At 54.8% G+C, this 12,981-nt stretch overlaps 1 protein-coding gene across 1 annotated transcript in view; it reads right to left on the reverse strand.

Moving 5' to 3' along the window:
* Positions 1-12,981, reverse strand: part of Casz1 (castor zinc finger 1) — a 50,735-nt gene that overhangs the window by 32,142 nt on the left and 5,612 nt on the right. The window lies entirely within an intron of this gene.

The raw sequence follows: 12,981 nt of genomic DNA on the forward strand, positions 1-12,981 counted from the left end.
TGAGCCCAACTGGCGCTCTCCTCTCTGGCCCAGGGGACCTGGAAGAATGCCTTGAGGTCTCAGGGGTCTAACGGGGATGACACCCAGCACCAAGAGTTCCCACACCACAGAGCACAGAGCACAGGCTCGAAGGGTCCGGCCATCCCACCGAGCTCTGAGATCAACAGGTGGAGAGGCCAGGAGGAAACTGCAGACAAGATGCTCTCTTGGCTCCTGTCCCTTCTGCACCTTGCCCTCCACCAGGCCTGTCCCCTTACCCTACCCGTGAGTCATCAGCAAGGAACTAGAAAATGGGAAAGGCAGTGGTGGCCCCAATCCATGGGCCATGACTTCCTGGGGTGCTCTGCAGAGTCTGGGGCAGGGTGAGCAAGTGTGGAGTTGCAGAGATCAAAAGGCCCCCACTGCAGGGGGGACACTGGCCAAACTCTATTCCATGCCAGGCAGACCTAGGGGGTGGTACCTGCTTCTCCTGGACCTCTGGGCAGAAGTGGCTCCCTGTGTTCCTACACATCCCCTAGGGTCCCAGCTGCGGTGTGGCTTCGTCTGGGGATTTCTCTGGAACAGCCCTTCCCTCAGCTCTCGAGCCCAGCTTTTTCCCGTAGTTTTTCTGTAGCACTCACAATCCCACCACCTCCCTAGACCACGAGATCTATGGAAGAGAACCACTGCTCAGTGCAGTGTCAGGCCCAGTAAATATTTACTGAATGAACACAGAAAACTAAGTGCTTCTTGAGTTCTCTAGGATAGAGCGGGGGGCCCCCAGGATGTGGCCTGACTTTTGGCACTAAACCCTGCAGAGCTCTAGGAACCGTCCCTGTGTGCCAGGGCAGGGACTCCTGGTGCGCACCCATGCACGCACGCACACGCACGCACACACGCACACACACACACCCCGCCTAGAGGTCTCCTGCCCTCTTGAGCCCGGGGCTCACCTCCAAATGCCCTTCACAGGCTCTGCCCAAAGAACAAAAGAGGCCCAGTTGCTCCAGCTTCTCAATGCAGGAGGAACAACTGTTGCTGGCTAGTTCCTTTCTGAATAAATCCAGCAACTCATAGCAGTGAAGAACAAGTCTCTCCCTCTACCTCCTGTCCTTGTCCCAAAAAAGGAGAAAAGGGGATTGAGAGGAGAGAGAGAAAAAAAAAAGAAGATAGGAGAAAATCCCACACCAATCCCCACACTCTCCCTATACCCACTTCTCAAGTCTGTCTGGAAATGTTCTGAGCACAAAGAGGGCGCAGGGACAGCCACCTGCTGTCCTGGACAACTGGGACAGGCTATGAGATCAGGACCCAAAAAAAGGAGGTGAGCAAGTGAAGGAAGAAGGGGGGTACTACAGAGGAGCAACAGGAAAGAGCAAAGGAAAGAAATGCACAGAGGGCCGGGTCTCCTGGGCCAGGAGGGCCAGAAGGGCCACAGAATGAGGTCAGGGGGCCAGAAGGCCCAGTAAGGCCCTTGAAGGCCAGGTGGGCTGGGGTGAGAGGGGGCTCCGCCGGGGCGTGGATGAGAGGGGGAGGTGATGAGGGAGAGGAGTTGACTGGGGAAGAGGGAACGAGGTCTATTAAAAAACTCTCAGTGCATAACACAAAATGTCAGGGTTTATAGCTTCATTCTTGGCTTTGCCGGGACTGAGAACCCTGAACAGAAATGTCACCGCTTGTCATGTTTAATCACCTGCTGTTTGTTAACACCTTCCCTGCAAGGAGCCTGTCTCAATCTGCCCCTGGGCCCCCGAGGGACCCGGAAACAGAAAACATCCCCGGCTCCTCCCGGCTCAGGGCCCTGCTCCCAGCCACTGAGGGAGGATCTGGCTTCCAAGACAGACATCGAAGGCCTCCGGAGGAGCCCCCTCCTCCCCAAGCAACCCTTGCCAACAGCAGGCCAGGGAAAGGGGCCTGTGAGGTGCTTCGGAAGGCCAGGGCCTCGCTGATTTGGGATGGGGTGTCTGGCATGGCTAAGAAAGAGACTCTATAGGCTGGCAACCATCTCCTGTCCTCTAGTTATCCTGCCCACTGCCCCAGCTTTGGGGGGGGGGGAGAAAAAGTCAATAAAGCAGGGCCTGCAATTCACTCCTGCGGATGCTTCTGCTGCAACAGCAATGGCCACACACCAGCTCCGATCTCCCCATCGGTGGGGCTGGCTCGTCTTCCTCCCTGGGTCACGCTTTCCTGGGTTGTTTAGACTAGACATTCTCAGCTCTACTGCTCCATAACGCCTTCCTTGGGTCTGGAGGCAGTGGGGGCGGGACACGGGTGGAGGAGCCACAGTAAGTACCACCAAGTTTCCCCCAAGAACACCAGGCTGTTCCCCAACTCTGAAATCAGCAGGAGGTCAGCTCTGGGACAAAGAAAGTTGGGTCCTCTCAGAATCCATTTCCGCAAAAGATGGTCAGCTCAGGCTTGAGGTTCCCCTGGGGGAACAGCTGTCCGCAAAGCGGTCAGTTTACCCTGTAGCCCTGTCAGTTCCAGGAGCCAGGCCCGCCAGGGGGAGACCCCTCCTGAGCCGGTCACCCAGGGAGCCAAGGCAAGGAGCCCCATGTCTCCCCACTTCTTACACACATGCATCTGCACACCTGTCTCCTTGGAGAAGGAACACCACTCATTTCCACGGCTTCCACAAGTGCCTGGTCCAGTCCACTCACTTCCAAGTCATAGGGATGAGTCAGTAGACCCCACCCAATATCTCTTTTCCTCTCTCTGGAGCTCAGCTACCGTGGGGGCTTGCGGAGCATGCAGCTTTCCTGCAAAAGCTCAGCGCACAGTGACTGAACAGAAGATCTAGGGAAATGTCTGCAAGGACGCATGGGATAGGCATAGGGCCCAGAGATGTTTGGGACCAGGGCTGGTGGCACCGTAAATGCCATCCTCCACTCAACGTTGCCATGTGAAGGGTCCCCTGGCAGGGCACACTCTGTCTCCTGCTATCTGCAAAGAAACTCATTTATTTCCTCATGTGTGGGTTCTTCCCCACTCCAAGTCTAGGGCCTTGCATATTCTAGGAAGGTGTTGTGCCACTAAGCCACATCCCTAGCCCCGCCCACCCACCCGCCCTCCTGCCCGAGAGAGTCAGGGAAACTCCTTGTCCTTCTCCAGGGAAACTGATGAAGAGTGATGGGGTGTTAGGTCTGGCATTCTCTGAATCTCTCAATAGGAAAGTGCTAGCCCAGCACCAGTGGTCACACTTGTAATCCCAGCTACTTAGGAGGCTGGCCTGTGAGGATCACAGTGTACAGCCAGCCCTGGCAGGAAGGCCTGTGAGGGTCTTATCTCCAATGAACCGTCAAAAAGCTGGAAGTGGTGTTGTGGCTCAAGTGGTAGAGTGCTACCATTAAGCAAAGAAGCTAAGGGACAGCACCCAGGCCCAGAGTTCAAGACCTAGTACACTCTCTCTCTCTCTTTCTCTCTCTCTCTCTCTCTCACACACACACACACAGTGTGGGTAAATGGGGTATATGGTGGGGGGCTGTTTATGTGGTTCCTGTCCTCTCCCGAAGCCCCTTCCCGGCCATGATTAGTTGGTGGAAAGGCTTTCTATGTTAAAGGGGGTGGAGTCACAGCTGCAAGCTCTCTTTTAATGCCCCAGCCCCCTGGTTTTCAGGCAGTGTCCCGTCAGGCCTGGGAGGTGCTGTGCATCTAGCTGAAATGAGCCAGACCCAGAGCAGGCCTTGGGGAGGAGGCCGACCCTTCATCCCCACCCATCCAGGGGGCAAGTGGGGCCTGTTTCCAGTTTCCCCTCCTGGCCCGGATATATTGACCTCTGGAGGTGTCCAGCTGGGTGGGACCTCAGGAAAAGACCATGTCAAACAGCCCACCCTCCTTCCAGCCCCAAGCAGGACCATCAACGTGGACAGACCAAGTGGGGGAGGAATGTGTGTCTTTCCAGCGCTGGGCGTTTCTCAGCACACAGTGCTGACCGGTGGAGACTGCCCGGAGTCTGTGTGGCACTGGCCCCTGAGGTCCCTCCTTCTTGGGGAAACTGATGACAGGGGCCTTTTATACGCCCAAGGGAGTAAGGGCAGACCTGAACCTCTCCTGCTTCGGCTTTGAAACACTGGTTCCTGTCATTGAGAAGGGACACTGACCTCCACCTGAACAGGTCACGGTGCAGCCCAAGAGGACCACAGGAGTGGGGGCCTGGCCCAGGTCTTTGGTTAGACTTCAGATTTATCAGATGAGCAGCCCCTCCCCCTGCCCAACCAGCCCCCTCCCCCTTGCTATAATCCTTCCATTAATCCACTATTAGATGGGAAATTACTCCTCCTCACCCAGGAATATAAGTTTTCATCTTATTTTAAGTTGGATTCTTAAAGCAATTACCAAGGCATCTGGCGATGACTTCACCAGAGCGCTAGCCCTGGGCGGGGAGGGGGCAGGGGAGCTCGGAGGAGCCAGGAGCACCGAGCCCTGTCCCGGACCGAAGAGCAGCACACACTGCAACCTCTGAGCTGTGCTGTTTGTGGAGAGGCTCCTTCCAGCACCACCTGCCCCCTGAACCCGCTGGTGACAGTTGCCGAGAGCCTCGGCAGCTGGTGCCCCGGGAGCATTTTCTATTTTTAATTGTTTGATCGGAATATTAACTCATCTAGGCCCATTCCCAAGGCACGGTTCCCAGCCAAAAGGGTTTCCCCATTTCCCATACCTTCTCTCTCCCCTCTTGAGTCAGAATCAACTTTGAAATTAATAATCAAACATCGGCCTCCATGTGCTTGCAAGAGAGCAGTGTGGGGTGGGGGGGAGGAAAGGAAAAAAAAACAAAGCAAGCACCTCACCAACCCACAGGCGCTGGGCACCATTCTGGGCCCGCTGTGTGCTCTGCTGTCCCCCCGCCAAGTAACGCGGACTCTCAGTGGCCAGCCTGAAGGCAAAGCAGAGGGCCACATACCCAGGAAGCTCCCAGGAAGGGAGGGGGAGAGGAGAGCACCAGGAGGGATGTACGTGAACTTTCCTTGTGGCTTTTCAGTGTCCACTTATGGAAGGAAGGAAGCCCTTGGGGAAACTGGCCAGTAACTGGCCTGTCCACCCAGAGGCAAATCACATACCTAGCCTGAGTTACGTGTCCCTCCTGTCCTTCCCCCCCCCTCCCCCCCTCCCTTCCTAAGCAGGTCCTCCACCCCTCATTGGAGACTTTGGCCGCTCGGCCCTCTTCTCCCCGAGTGTCCTTGGCCCCTACTGCTGTATGCTTCTTTCTCAAGGTCACAGGGCCGTCCACGCCAGGAGTGTTTACTCACCAGACTGGCCCTGTGAGCAGCACTCACCACAAATATGCTTTCTGATAAAGTTGGCAGAAAAAAAAAATTCTAGAGCTGAAAACAATGTCAGAAATCATCCCCCACCCCCATCCCCACCCAAGGGGGGGAGCAAGGCGGGGCCTGGATGCAGGTCACCCCAGCCGCTGGGGACAGTCCTGGGGAGTTGGAATCCCTGGTCCCTTTCACTTTGCTGCTTCCTGGCTGATCACTACCCTGCAGCCTGTTGCCAGGGGACCCAGGGCTGAGTACTGGGTCTCGGGCACAGTCTTCCTGAGGCCTCAGAGGACAAGGCAGCCCAGGCCCGCACCTCTGCTGCTCCTGGGCCGTCTCACCTCACTGAGCCCCCTCCCCCGCACCGTCCTCTCCCTGTGCACATGGGCTTTAATGTTTTTATTACCTGTTTGACTCGCTGCCTTATTGCTTCTCCCCTTAATGGGGCCGTAACCGTGGAAACGAGGAATAAACGGCCACCAGAAAATGAGATGATTAAACAGGTCACCCTGGCAAAACAAACTCAGCCAAGGAACCTGGGGGTGGGGTGGGGAGGGTACGCTCCCCCTCCTCTACCAGGACCGGAAGACATGGACCAGGACTGGCCCACATGACCAGGCCCCTGAGAGGACTGGGGCAGATACGGAGAGCGCCCCCTGCTGGACAGGAGATCTATCACCCTGCCCATCCTCCTGTGGTGGACCAGGCCCTCTGGCCTAGGCTGGCCTTGGATTCTCCTCCGCACAGGTGGCAGGGAGAAAGGCACTGGGCAGTAGGATCTGGGGTCGGGACGGCAGTGAGGGAGATGTACTTCTCAGGCAGTACCCTGGCCTGAGCCCAGAAGCCAACAAGAAGGCTGGAAGAAGGGACCCTAGCAAGGCCAACAGGGCCGGGAGAGACCTTAGAGGGCAGGCCTGTAGGATGTGTTCTTAGCAGGAGCAGTCCAAACGCTACATGCTGGGCAGAGGTCTGAAACCCATGGATTCAGCATGGGATCATGAGGCTCCTGACAACCTCTCCCTGCACTGGTCCTGGCCTAGAGGAAAGCTACTGGGCAGGAGTGGAGGTGGGCCATGCAGGAAGCAGAAGAGAGGCCCAGACCCCACTGGCTACTTCCCTCCAGTCTCCCTGGGCAGCGGCCTGACCTCTCACACATCAGGCCTTCCCTACTTTGAGCCATGGTCAAAGCTAGTAGCTGCTGGGGTTCCCATCCAACCACGCAACGCCTATCTTAGCCCGTACGCCTCCTCACCTCCTCTCATCAACCTTGATCCCAGCCCTACTCCTTCCTATAAATCAGCCTCTAGAAAGTTCCTGAGAAGCCGAAACATTTCCTGCTTTTCTCCTTCTACTCCATTCAGAAGCTGGGCAGGCACTGAGGGGAAGAGGCACCTCCACGGACCAGCCACACGGGCACTTACAGCAGGAAGGTGCTCCCATACCAGACACTGGGAGGGCAGCTAATGGTCATATCTAATGGTCACCATTAGGAGAAGCAGAAGAATTGAACAAGGTCCTGGAGGGACAGAGCACATAAGCCAGGGATGCCCTGGCCCCCCAGATCCACAGAGCAGCAGGCTCTGGCCAGCTTCTGATCTCTTTCCAGGTCTAACTGGTGAGAAGCGGGCAAGATGGCAAGTTGGGTGAGGGGGCGGCCAAAAAGGTGAGCATAAGAAAGGTCAGTCTCGGGGCTGGGAAGGTGGCTCAGTGGTAGAGTGCTTGCCTTGCATGCATGAGGCCCTGGGTTTGATTCCTTAGCACCACATAAGCAAAAAAGAAAAAAAAAAAGCCGGAGGTGGCGCTGTGGCTCAAGTGGTAGAGTGCTAGCCTTGAGCTGAAGAGCTGAGGGACAGCGCCCAGGCCCAGAGTTCAGGCCCCACTACCGGACCCAAAAAAAGAAAAAAAGAAAGGTCAGTCTGCAGAAGCTGGGTGGCTAAGCAAAACACCCCTGAAATGGTCATGCAATGTTGTTCTCTGCAGGAGTGAGGAAGACCAGGCAAGGGGCGGGGGCGCATGCTCCTGGTCCCCTCCCATACCATTCCCAGCCCCGTGGCTATGTCTCACAGCGGACCCCTCCACCAGGCAGGCCTGCACCTTTGAGGGGGAGAGTCCAAGCAGCCTGAGTTTCTGCACCTCTGAACCCACCAGAGGCTTGTTGAATTGCAGTCTCGCCATCTGCCCAGGGAGGGGGTTCTTCCATGATGGGGTGTGCACATCCTGAGAGCCCCAAGTGTGAGGCACAGGTCAACTCCACAGATGCACACTGGTCCCTGGGCTGTGGCCTTTCTCAAGCACCTGACAGGACCATGGGCTCCTCCACACACCTGCCCACCGTCCCTCCTCCTCCTCCTCAGCCTTCCTACTCATGCTAGACCCAGGCTAGGCACCACCACATGACACTTAGAGTCCATGATTGTTACTGAGCAACTTCCTTCCCTCTTCAAAGACAAGGACCAGGAGAAGGAAAACTGGGAAGACTTCTGAGCACTGGTGGCTCACACCTATCATCCTAGCTACCCAGGAGGCTGAGATCTGAGGATCATGGTTTGAAGCCAGTTTGGGCAGTAAAGTCTATGAGACTCTACTCTGCAATTAACCACTCAAAAATCAGAAGGTGACCTGTGGCTCAAAGTGGTAGAGCATTAGCCTTCAGCAAAAGAGCTCAGGGACAGTGTCCAGGCCCTGAGTTCAAGCCCCATGACCAACAAAAAAGAGAGAGGAAGGAAGGAAGAAAGAGAGGAAAAGAAAGAAAAAAAAAGGAGGAAGAGGGGAGGTGGAGAAAGCAAGGAGGAAGAGAAGGGAGATGAGGAAAGGAAGAGGGGAAGAAGGGGGAAAGGAGGGAGAATAAAAGAGGAGCAGAGGAGAACAAGAGGTAGAGGAGGAGTGGGGAAAGGAAGGAGAAGCAAAAGAGGAAGGGAGAAGACAGTAAAGAAAGGAAGAGGGAGGAGGCGGAAGAGAAGGAGGAGGCATCAATGGTGGCAGTAGCCAGGGTAGCCAAGGTCCAAACACCAGTTCAGGAAGGGGAGAATTGGATGCCAAGCCCAAGGCCTGGAGAAACGGCTGACCCCCATCTGAACAGAGGGCCAGCCGGTGGATCCAGGGAGCCAAGCAGTCAGGCCAAGAGCCTTCGTAAGCCCCACCCAACCCACGGCCTGGGCAGTGGGCAGGGACCTGAGCCAGGGGCAGAGCGTTAATGAGGAGATATTGCTGCCGTGACTCAGCCCTCCAAAGGTGCTTCCATTTATTTTATTTTTCCATCATAAAAACCCAAGCTGCAAAGCAGCCAGATTCCCCGTGGGGGCGGGGAACAGCAGCACTGCTGAGGAGGCCAGGCCAGGGCCTGGCTGGTGCCAGCCTCTCAGAGCGCCTCTCCTGGAGAGTTCATGGGTCCTTCCATACCCACTGGTTCCTCCTATGGGAACAAAGGCCGAGAGTGGGATCTCCCTAGGGTCAGTTCCAGACCCGCCATGGCTGTCTCTGCCTCCTGTAGGAGAGGAAGGGCCTTGCCCAGCCTGTCAGCCTGCCTTTTGCTGTCTTCTAATAGGTAACAGGGCTGGCTCAAGACCACCTCACCTGTCCAGAGATCCATCTCAAAATACTTCCTGTCAAGGAGATGGTCCCAGTGATGTCCTTTCTTCCCCGTGACCCCTCTCAGGACACCTGCCTCACTGAACAAAATCAAGAATGCAAGATCTTAAAGAGCCAGCTGCTGGTGGCTCACATCTGTAATCCTAGCTACTCAGGAGGCTGAGATCTGAGGATCTCGGTTCAGGCAGGAAAGTCTGTGAGACTCTTATCTCCAATGAACCACCAGAAAACCAGAAGTGGCACTGTGGCTCAAAGTGGTAGAGCACTAGCCTTGAGTGAAGGAGCTCAGAGACAGCTCCCAGGACTTGAGTTCAAGCCTCACAACCAACCGAAAAAAAAAAATCTTAAAGATCCTCTTACATCCAAGTCCCTCCCAGTGTCACTGCCCAGTGCACAGCCGGCCTGTTTGGATGGCATCGGGAAACTCACTATTTCCAAGACAGCCCATTGGCGCCTTTGGCTCCACAAGCTCCTTTCTGCCAAGATGGCACCAGAGCACTTACCCCCTGGAGCAGACTGGCAAAACCGGTGCCCAGCTTGGCTGCAGGGACGGGGCCAAGCTTAGACTGGTTTAGTGGGTGCCTCTGGCCAAGAGACTCTGAAGGAAGGAACAGCACAAGGGCGATGGGCTCTACCCCAAGCCCAGCGTAAAATCCTCAGGCGCAGAAACACAGAAGCCCTTTCCCGATTCCTGCAGCAGGCTGGCTGGAGCAGAACCTGAGCAAGCGAGGGTCCCAGGAACCTCTGCTGGCAGCGTCTGATCTCACAGAGGTTCTTCAGGTGTGAAGCAGTCAGGCAAACATGTGGGCCACAGGGGCTGAGCTAGGGAAGCCAGATTCTTTACCGCCTGGGGTCCAACCCTACCTGAGAAAAGGCTGCAGCCTGTCTCCTTTTGCCCAGGCTACTAGGAAACTCCACTCCAAGAACCAGGCTAAGGAGCCTCCTTGGCCAGCTTCTCTAACCCCACCCTTTCTGACCTCCTCACAGTTGAAGGCTGGGCCAATATGCCATGCAGGGGCTTCTGCTTAAAATATAAGAGAATCCCTGATTCAAAGCATGACATCCAACTTTCCCAGATGATATGGCTGCAGCCATGTGGCACATGTGTGGGTGGCACACATGCATGCGCGTGTGTGCGCGCGCACACACACACACACACACACACACACAGAGTCACGTCTTTGAACTTGCCTTCTTGTCTATCTGGCCTTTTCCCCAGCAGAGCCTGCCTTGGATCCTGTACTGGGACAGCCCCTCCTTACCTCCTTACCCAGCTTCCCCTGGGAAAGAGGGGCATTACAAATGGATCCCAGATAATCAAGGGCAACGATTGCTTTATAGCCATTTTGATCCAAGCTCCCAGTGTGTTCAGACCCAGGAATCAGCTGTGTGTGTGTGTGTGTGTGTGTTGGGGGGAATGTAATCTAGGGGAGCTTCCCAACTGCAGGATGGATTTACCTGTGTCTGAAAGCTTCCTGCTCCCCTCCCCCCTTTCACTCCCTCCCCAAGGGAAATCACTCTAAAAGGGCCTAATGGAACTATGTCCTCCTCTCTTCCTCTCTCTGCTCCCTCCCTTACTCTCCTTCTTTTTTTTTTTTATTAGCATTTGTGGAATTTATTCCCAAACTCTCCTAATCTTCCGTACACAACCATTTGATTTGCATAACCCAACCCCCTCTCATAAAAACTGGCTGCTAGTTTAATTAAAAAATGTAAATTTGCTGTCATCTCGGGGCCTGGTGAATTAGGACGACATCGGCATTTTTTATTGCTAAAGACGTCCAGATTGATCCAGCCCTTGGCTGAACTATGGTGAAGGAAAAGGGGTCCAAATGGCCTCAAAGGTCTTGAGGTCCTGCTGTCTTCTCCTGAGAAGGAGTCTCCTGCCACTGATTTGTGACCAGAGTGTTTTGGGACGGTAAATACGTCCAGAGCTGGAGGATCCGGCAGGTAATACACGATCCTGTTCCAGTACTTGTTGGAGGCCCTTGGGGCTACATACCTTTTGGGGCCTGTGTCTCCAGCCTTACCGAGTACTAACAGCCAAAGCCATCCCTGGGCTATTCCCAAAGGAAGAGAGCCTCACACTGCGCCTAGCTGTGTCCCCTGTGCCCTCGGGAGGTCAAGAGAGTCACTCCTAGCTCCTGAAGATGAGCACCGGGTTGCCCTGGAGTTGGGCTCCCAGGAGACAGATCGGAGTCCCCATCTGCTTCCCTTTTTTTAAGAAGTGAGGAAAAAGTGTTTTTCTTCTGAAGTGCTGAGATTAAGTGAAACTTCCAAGTTCAGAGAAGAGGCAGACAGGATTACCAGATGCCTTCTCTAGGAAACAGAACTTTGACATCCTGGACCTCCCTTCTCTGCCGTGGCCAGACTCCAGGCCCGGGTCCCACTGGGAATGGGAGTGTCCGCTCCACTGACCTCCACGGCCCTTCTGGCTTCTAGGAAAAGTTTCCAAAGATTGTCCCTGGAGTGCTGGGAGTAGTAAGCCTTCCTAAGGCCCCAAGAGGTGCCATGGGAGTCTCTGCCCCTTGTTTCCTGCCAGGCCCTCAGGACCCCTCCCAGAAGAGCTGTGGAGGAGTGACCCACAGGAGCCTGGGAGGGACTGGCATGGCAGGAGGATGTGTGCCAGCTCCAATTGGCCGTCTGCTAAGGAGGAAAACAGGAGGGCCTGCTTTCCAGCTGAGTAATACCTGGGTCCCTTGTGCCCGCCCACAAGCAGGTTTGCCAAAGCCAGGTAGGGGGAGGAGCCAAACTCCTGGCCCATCTCTGAGTTCTGCTTCTAGGCCGGGATGGGTGGGGGCCTCATTTCATTTCTGAAGACAGGGGGTGGGATCTGAGAGGGAGGCGATGAAACACCTGATTAGTGAGAGGGGTGGGTCTGTTCTTGTGGGTGGGAGGGGGGAGGGAAGGCAGGGAGGGGCAGGGCGGCAGCAGTGGCCTCAGATACCTTCAACCCTCTGCCCAGCAGGGGGTGTCACACTCTACCTGGGCAATGGAGGTCTTGAGGACCTCCATATTTCATTAACCAAGATCTCACCTGTCAGGACAGAGTCTGGACTCGGGATGTCCTGTCCCCCAGATCTTACACCCTTTCTTAGAGCCAGCCACCATGCTATCTTTCCCCAACTACCCACGTATACTGCCCCTCCTGACCTTCCGGTCTTTCCTTTGACCTCAGAGGGTCAGATGTCAGCTCCTGAGTCCCAAGAGATGACACCATGAAGTTGGACCTAGCATGAACAATTCTAAGCCCAACTCTTCACACCCACCACTATCACCGCCTTCGTTCCCCTCATCAGTTTTGATGAGTTGGCAACCAGTTTGTTTCTTGTAGGAAGAAGGAAGATGGTTTTGATGACTGAGGATATGAGGGTCCTGGTCAAAACCTGGGTTTTAATCAAAGAAGGCTGGGGGAAGCCCAAAGAGGAGCCTTAAAGTAAAACACATTCAACTCACTTAGAGGGAACGCTTGAATAAAATTAGATCAAAACCAGCAAGACACCAAATTCTCAGGATAAATTCTGCCCTCCAGGCCAGCGGTCTGCTATCTGGAGCTTGACCCCAGCTTCTTACCAGATTCCCCAAACTCACAAGCCTAAATTTAGGTCGATCCATCACCACCTCCCAGGGTGGGGGCTAAAAAGGGGACTGGGAGAGAGTCCTGGGCCCCTCACTTTGAACTGATAACAGCAGCCTCAGCCCACAGATTCTCAGGTGAAAAACACTCATTAGCCATAATAAGCAGCTTGATCATCCGACACAGCCTTGTCCCAAATAAATTAAATTCCTTTACCTTGAGACAGTCGCCCCGAAACCAGACTAACCACCTTTCCCAACAGGACGCTGCTTTCAAAAACTAAACCACCCCCCCTACTAAAAAAAAAATAAAATAAAAACACACACCCCATAGGTTAGACACACAGGGATCTTTGAAATGGGAAAGACATATATGTATTTTTTAAAAAACCATGGAGAACAGAAACTCCCACCAAAACCCCCTAAATCCTCTCTCTGGGCGCCCCCCCCCCAGCTCCCAGTCCTCTCGGTTCTTTCATAATGACAAGCATCAAATTAGTCACAGTCACTAAACAAGTAGCGAATAATAACAATATCGCCATCCAGAAAGCAAGCAGGGAGGGCAGGGACGGCGGCGGCC

Source organism: Dipodomys ordii, unplaced genomic scaffold (genome assembly GCF_000151885.1).
Source record: "Dipodomys ordii isolate 6190 unplaced genomic scaffold, Dord_2.0 Scaffold6, whole genome shotgun sequence".
In the NCBI taxonomy this organism is placed as follows: Eukaryota; Metazoa; Chordata; class Mammalia; order Rodentia; family Heteromyidae; genus Dipodomys; species Dipodomys ordii.